The sequence below is a fragment of the Dermacentor andersoni genome, chromosome 7 (genome assembly GCF_023375885.2).
Source record: "Dermacentor andersoni chromosome 7, qqDerAnde1_hic_scaffold, whole genome shotgun sequence".
NCBI classification, from domain to species: Eukaryota; Metazoa; Arthropoda; class Arachnida; order Ixodida; family Ixodidae; genus Dermacentor; species Dermacentor andersoni.
This window is the reverse complement of record NC_092820.1, coordinates 47,199,922-47,208,240: the sequence shown is the minus strand read 5'-3', so window position 1 is coordinate 47,208,240 and position 8,319 is coordinate 47,199,922. Positions and strand designations below refer to the sequence as shown.

At 45.1% G+C, this 8,319-nt stretch overlaps 1 long non-coding RNA gene across 1 annotated transcript; it reads right to left on the bottom strand.

The window, feature by feature from the left end:
* Positions 1 to 2,558: 2,558 nt before the first annotated feature.
* LOC129385885 (uncharacterized) lies at positions 2,559 to 7,566 on the bottom strand. The gene is made up of 3 exons (XR_008613372.2): positions 7,455 to 7,566; positions 3,544 to 3,748; positions 2,559 to 3,444 (listed from the first exon to the last, which is right to left on the bottom strand). It is a non-coding gene; the product is annotated as an uncharacterized lncRNA (long non-coding RNA).
* Positions 7,567 to 8,319: the final 753 nt, after the last annotated feature.

The window sequence follows — 8,319 nt, the reverse complement described above, 5'->3', positions numbered from 1 at the left end:
GGAACAGACGTGACATTGTGTGGAGTCGCTATAGTGTGCTGTGGCATTTGGTTAGAAATCATGCGCAGCTACTTCGTTAAAAAAAGGTATAGCTGATTACACAGAATCAAAGCAAAATTCACTAGAACGTCGCTTATAAGTAAACATGTTCTCATTTATTGCTAAAGATAAAAGTCGCTGACTGGCAGTTCACAAAAAAAAAACGATCAGAGCTGCAGCTAAAAGGACTATGACCGTCAAGGGATACAATTATTTGAAAAATGCCAAGGAAATACACTTCTATATATCTGTAAGAAGTACTCGTCATCACATGCGTCTAAAGATATTGGATGCTATCCCTTCTCCGGTAGGTATTCATGTGACCCCAATGCACACATCTCTCCTGCTGAAATGTCTCAGAAATGATGCCTTGGTTCTAGAAAGGCAATATCAGATGACGCACATTGAAAGAAAAATTGACCAGATTGTTGCTTATATGTAAAGATGTTCCCCTTGACTTCCAAAGACAAAGGTCGGTAACTGGCAGCTGATGAAAAAAAACAATGAGAGCTGCCGCTAAGAGTCTGTCTGTCATCGTCAAGGGCTACAGATATATTGAAAATAGCTATGGAGTGCACTTCTAAATATCTACAAGTAGTTCTCTTCATTCCTTGTGCAAAAACGGGGCGGTTCTTGAGCATCACATACGTTGAAATATAGTCGATGCTACCCCTTCTCCGTTAGGTATCTATGTGACGTCAATGCACACATGTCTGTTGTGGTAAATTCTTAGAAATGATGCGCACCTACTTGGTTCTAGAAAGGCCCTTTCTGATGACGCACATTCAAAGAAGAATTCACGTGAATGCCACTTATAAGTAATTAGGTTTTCAACGACTGCCAAACACAGAGTTCGGTGAATAGAAACCCATGAAAAACAGAATGATCGCTGCAACTAGAAGGACAACGGACATATACAGATACAAGTATACTAGCTATGCCTGGGGATAGCACGTATATGTATCCACAAGTAGCTCTTGTCGGCACATGCGTGTAAACATAATGGTCACAACGCCTGCCGCGATAGGTATTCTTCAGAGGCCAATGCACATATAGGGAACAAGTTGCATTCGACGTATTGTTTTATGCAGAAGCCACAAGAGCAAATTACCTTTATAATGCTCGGTGTAAAAGGGGAAAAGGCATCGTTGACGACTTCTTTATATTTTGGAACTGAATTTGATAGTGAGCCTGCTTAAGCACAAGAAAACATTGTTGACGAGTTTGCTTTCTCCCGGAAAAATAAATAAACTGTTGAACACATATTGTTATTCATGCAGAGTATGTTCATGGTATATGAATTTAACATTGAACTAAATAACAAGGCAGTGCAGGTTCAACATAATGCAAAACATAAAATGCTAAAGCGTACATAATAACTATTTCATCTTTGACGCTGTTGCGCTTGGTGTTATGAATAACGAGTAGAGTGAGCCGCTGGAACTCACCCTGCACTTAAATATAACACTCATTTCGTAGTTGTCCTCAAAGGGAAGATGACACCTCTGTACTTTGAGCAGAAAAATATGATTTAGAGACTGTAATATCATGCTTATATATTCTCAGCCCACGTTACGAGTAGTAAGTGTAGCAAAAGGTACATGACAGAAGTAGATGACAGAAGACACTTGTAGATAATGTGATACAGCGTCCAATGATCTGGCCAAACATCGTGAGCCCCCTGCAAACGGATTGACTGGCTATTTATTCTTTATTATATTCGTCTGCGCTGTGAGCTCAGCCCGTGGCCTACGCAACCTGTTATGCGTGTAGCAGGGAAGCACTTGACAAGCTGACAAAGAAATTAAGAACGACGAACCTAACTTAAAGTCGTAACCGAACCATATTCGTTCATTGTTTCATACCCCTTCTGTATCGGTGCCAACATCTGCGCCTCGAATGGCGACGGACAACACAAATCTGACGAAGAGGCTGGAGAAAACATTGAGGATATCCACAGCCAAAAACCTACCAAAAATTGCTGAAAATGATGCCACTTTCCAGATTACTACTTTCTAGAGATGTATTCAATACCCTCCTATGTCAGTTGCTTAATAGTTTGCAGAAGCCTTAAATGGTGAAAATGATGCGATTGTAAACTAAACAAACGGATCAAACAAAAGAGTGAACCAGTGCACGAAGAAGTGTTCGGAACAGTGTGCCCCGCAGGGGCGTCTGCGTGAGCAGGCGTTTGGTGTGTTGCGACACCACGGACCCGAGCACACGAGGGTTGGACCCTCCCGCGTGTAGCCGTGCGCGGCTTCGCCGTGTCTGGGGAAAAGGGGATCCTGGGGGTTGAGCCGATGCTGGGTGTTTGGACCTTTAAGGCCCCCCGGCGGAGGCAACACACCTCTTCGGCCTCGGCTTCACATAGACGGCACCTCCAGACTGACCCACCTGGAGGAAATCGGCAGTCGCCTTTTCCTGTCCCTCTATTCAATCTTTTGCTTTCCCTCTCGCTATCTCTTCTTTCCTGTCTTCTTATCACTTCTTCTCACTTCCGATTTTCTAGGCGGCAAGGGTTAACCTGGTGTATGTATCCAACCTTGGGTATGTTATATTAGGTTATAGTGGCTACGTACAGCTGGCGTCTGCGTTTCCTCCCGGACTCGTGGCGTCCCCTTGTTGGGCTCGGTGGTGGGCGGCTGGCGTAGCTGCCGAAATAAATGAATTCTGCATGGCTAACACGTCATTCCCCCCCCTTTCCGATCGTCCTCTTTCAAAAAGAGGGCGCACCGAAGAAACTTTCCAACTATTCAGCCAGCGCAAAGAAACTTTCCCCCGCTACCATGTAATACACAGTCAAGATCCTGAAAAGACAGTCAGAACTATCTCACCTTTCATCGTAGCTAAATGCCTTACCGAAACACTAGGTGCTGGCTACAAAGTGACGAAACTGAGCAGTGGCGACCTTCTTCTCGAGGTCCGCGACACTGTACAGCATGGAAAACTCTCCAGTCTCTCAGCGTTCCGTAATGTGAAAATCACTGTTACCCCCCACCGATCACTGAACACATCTAAAGGAGTCATATCTGATGAAGATCTATTGAGCCTAAGCGAGGAAGAGCTCCTGGAGGGCTGGAAAGAACACAATGTGATTCAGGTGCAAAGAATAAAGATCAAGCGAGACAACCAAGATATCCCAACTAAACATCTCATCCTCACCTTTGCGTCCAGCGTTTTGCCAGAAACCTTAGAAACAGGATATACCAAACTTCGAGTCAGGCCTTACATCCCAAACCCCCGAAGATGCTTCAAGTGTCAGAGATATGGCCATGGTTCGCAAAGCTGCCGTGGCCGACTAACCTGTGCAAAGTGTGGCGAACACGAACACGAATCCAACAACTGTAATGGCACACCCCACTGTCCCAACTGTGACGGTGGACACGCAGCATACTCTCGAACCTGTCCCACATGGAAAAAAGAAAAAGACATAATAACAATGAAAATCAAAGAAAACATCTCTTTTCAAGAAGCGCGGAAACGTGTTTCCTTTTTTCATACCTCAGGGTATGCTGGTGCGGCGCGCAAGGGGGCAGCGTCGCAGCAGACTCCGGCTCCGGCCCAGACCACAACGAGCGTGGTTGCGGCCGTGCCACCAGCCCCCCTGGCGTCAGCAGCCAGCGCTGCTGCGCCGTCCCCGAAGGAGGGCCCATCGACCTCTGGGTTGGTGGCCTCCAAGGCCCTGCTTTTCGAGGCAAGGCCTACCCTGAAAACACCCCGCTCTAGTGAGCGGAAGTCCAGCGGCTCCCAGGAGTCGATGGACACAACCCCGAGCCAGAAGGCGCATCTAGCGCCTCGGGAGCAGCGCGAGTCTCGCGACCGCTCCAAGAAGGACAAAACCCGTACCATAATCACGGGGCCTGAAAAGGCTCCGTAAGTCATTTCTCTAACCTGACTCCTCTTGACACACAGCATAAAAACACGAACAATATGGCTACACAAATAATACACTGGAACATTAGAGGTCTTATCCACAACCTCGATGACATTAAAGAACTCTTACACAAACATAACCCAAAGGTGCTGTGTGTTCAGGAGACACATCTTAAATGCACACAAACAAACTTTCTTTGTCAGTACGCCATCTACCGTAAAGACCGCAACGAGGCGAATACCTCGTCTGGCGGTGTAGCAATAGTTGTAGACAAGTCCGTAGCTTGTCACCAGGTCGCGCTTCAGACGCCCCTTGAGGCAGTGTCAATTCGGGCAATTCTTTTTAATAAATTGATCACTGTATGTTGCATATACATACCGCCTAACTTTCATCTGGAAAAAAGTGATTTTTATAAACTCATTGACCAGCTTCCGCACCCATACATACTCGCAGGCGATCTTAATGCACACCACACCATGTGGGGGGACTCGCGATGTGACGCGAGAGGTCGTTTCATTGAAAATTTTCTTGTGAACTCCGGTGCATGCCTCTTCAACAAGAAGGAGCCAACTTATTACAATATTCATAATAATTCATATTCATCTATAGACCTGTCTATTGGCTCGGCTTCAATTTACCCGGACTTGCAATGGCACGTAATGAAAAATCCCTATGGAAGTGACCACTTCCCTGTAATGTTAAAGTCAACGCCTCAATATGAATGCCCCCTACATACACCCCGATGGAAACTAGCCTCCACCGAGTGGAATGATTTTAAGGAAGCAACTTACTTATCACGAGATTTTATCACTGATTTTAACTTAGACAATGCAGTAGCATATTTTACTTGTTTTATAATCGACGCAGCTGAAAAGTTCATTCCCCAAACACAAGGTTTCTCTTATAAAAGACGGGTACCCTGGTGGAATGAACAGTGTAGACTAGCACGAAAGAAACAAAACAAAGCGTGGGGTTTGCTGCGCCGCTCCCCGACAACAGAAAACCTCATAGAATTTAAGCTCGCAAAGTCAGAAGGAAGGTGCACACGGAGACAGGCAAGGAGGGCTAGCTGGGAGAGATTTCTCTCGGGCATCACTTCCTACACTCAAGAGTCCAAAGTATGGAATGGCGTACGAAAGATAAAGGGGCAACAAATCCACCCTCTGCCCTTAGTGGACGACGAAGGGACTACCTTAGAGGACCAGGCGAACGCTCTGGGTGAACACTTCGAACAAGTATCAAGCTCCACACATTACACAAAATCATTCCTCAAATATAAACAATTAGCTGAACTTAAGACACTTGATCGTAAATGCCGTCCGGATGAACCTTATAACCGTCCTTTTAATATTGCCGAGCTTAAAGCTGCATTGAACACATGTAGAAGCTCTGCACCGGGAGCTGACAGAATCATCTATGACATGATTAAAAACTTGCATGAAGACACACAAATGAAACTTCTGGCACTTTTCAACTCTATCTGGGCTGCCGGATACCTCCCATCCTCATGGAAGGAAGCTATTGTAATTCCCGTCTTGAAGCTGGGTAAAGACCCTTCCTTGGCGGCAAGTTATCGCCCGATAGCTCTAACAAGTTGTCTTTGTAAGCTATTCGAAAAGATGATTAATCGTAGACTAATACATTTCCTTGAACTGAATGATATGCTTGATCCCTATCAGTGTGGCTTTAGAGAAGGGCGGTCCACAACTGATCATCTTGTACGCATTGAAGCAAATATCCGCGATGCATTTGTACATAAACAGTTCTTCTTATCGATATTCCTCGACATGGAGAAGGCGTACGACACGACGTGGCGATACGGGATCTTGCGAGACTTGTCGGGGATGGGCATCCGTGGAAATATGCTAAATATAATAGAAAGCTATCTGTCCAAACGTACCTTCCTCGTGAAAATCGGCAATGTACTGTCGCGACCTTTCATACAAGAAAATGGTGTACCTCAAGGAGGTGTGCTTAGTTGCACACTCTTTATCGTGAAAATGAAGAGCCTTCGTGCTTCATTACCGCCAGCCATTTTTTATTCTGTTTACGTAGATGATATACAAATAGGCTTCAAATCCTGCAACCTTGCAGTGTGTGAGAGGCAAGTACAACAGGGCTTGAACAAAGTATCTAAATGGGCAGACGAAAACGGATTTAAAGTGAACCCGAACAAAAGTTCTTGTGTGCTTTTCACAAGAAAGAGAGGCCTCGTTGCAGATCCCAATATTGAAATCTATGGCCAGCAAATCCCTGTGAACAAAGAGCACAAGTTCTTAGGTATCATACTTGACTCTAAACTAACATTTATTCCACACATAAAGTACCTCAAGGTGAAATGCTTAAAAACAATGAACTTACTGAAAATTTTATCCCATACAACATGGGGCAGCGACAGAAAATGTTTGATGAATCTTCACAAAAGCCTCATTCGATCACGATTGGACTACGGTGCCGTGATTTATCATTCTGCAGCCCCGAGCGCGCTAAAGATGCTGGATCCGGTTCACCATTTAGGAATTCGACTGGCCACTGGCGCTTTTAGGACAAGTCCCATTGAAAGTTTGTATGTCGAATCAAATGAGTGGTCACTCCATCTCCAGAGAACATATATCAGCCAAACATATTTCCTGAAAGTCCACTCTAACCCTGAACATCCGTGTTTTAATACCCTTAACGATATGACATATGATACACTCTTTCGTAATCGTTCCTCTGTAAGACAGCCCTTCTCACTTCGTGTGAGGGAGCTTAGTGTTGAAATGGATGTCCCAATCCTCAAACATCGCCTAATGCCTCCAGCTAAGCTGCTGCCTCCTTGGGAGTGGCAGATGATAGAATGCGACATATCTTTCATGCAAGTTACAAAACACGCTGCAGAGATTGAAATCCATATGCATTTCCGGGAACTCCAATACAAACACTCCTGCACGGAGTTTTACACAGACGCATCGAAGTCACGCGAGGGAGTGTCCTATGCAGCCGTCGGCCCATCCTTCTCGGTATCCGATGTACTGCATCCGGAAACAAGCATCTTTACGGCTGAGGCCTACGCACTACTGTCGGCTGTAAAGCATATAAGGAAAACAAAACTCAAAAAATCTGTTATATATACGGACTCCCTAAGCGCTGTGAAGGCATTGATGTCATTTTGTAAGCACAAAAATCCAGTAATCAATGAACTATATTCCGTCCTATGTAAAGCGTATATATGTAGCCAGCATGTCATCATATGCTGGGTGCCGGGTCATAGGGGCATCGAAGGTAACGTTTTGGCGGACCAGATGGCCACATCAATTGCATCGTATTCTGTTCATCCTACTGCTGCAGTCCCTGTCACAGATCTAAGGCCCTTCTTGCGCAGGAAACTGCGAAACTACTGGCAACGCTTGTGGGACAGGGAAACAAATAATAAGCTGCACGTAATAAAACCACAATTAGGGTTCTGGCCTTCTGCAATAAAATCACGCCGGACAGACGTCCTATTCTGTCGTCTTAGAATAGGACACACATTTGGCACCCATAACTTTTTACTCACCGGAAATGACCCTCCAACCTGTGGCAGATGCGGGGACAGGCTGACCGTGCTCCACGTCCTCCTGGAGTGTCGGAAAGCCGAATCTGAGAGAAGGAGACATTTTTCCTTAGCATACCGCCAACACACTCCTCTTCATCCTGTAATGTTTCTCGGTCCAGAACCGCTTTTTAATACAAACAGTGTCCTAGGTTTCCTCAGAGATGTTGTCCTACACGTTATTAGTCCTATACATTCGTAGCGCTTCCTCTCTTGAGAGGATGCCGCTGTGATAGTCATACTGTATAGCATATGCCTCCAGGCCCTTGTGTTTCAAGGGCTCTGGCGAGGCAGTAGTGCTTCAGGTAATTTTACTATCTCACATATCTTTTATAATGCATCATTCTCTCACGATAGACTTTATTGCTCATAGAACATGTCATTATCATCTACATAATCTTATAACAGATAGATTTTACGCACTCTAGAGCGACTATTTTTAAGGCCCCTTTACAGCCGCGTCTCATCAACCTAATTGAACTCATAACTACATTGCGAATTCATCAACACTGGCTTGGCGCTCTTTGGCCACACCTGGCCCTTGCGCCAATAAAAACCAAACATTCATTCATTCGGAACAGTGTGAAAGCCAGCAAAAATTCAGTAAGTAAGCTCCAGTTATCTAGAGAGAGAGGGAGTCAGACAGAGCAATAGAGAGTGAGTGTACGATCGTTTCTCTCGCCGAGTCCCTCCACGGATCATTGACCACCGACCAGCCTACCGCCCACTCCAAAAATAATCACAAAGTGAAAGGAAACTATGCGCTTTAAAAAAATTCCAGAGCTTCTGTCCTTTATTATATTTTTTTTGCAAAACTGAAGCCAACCAC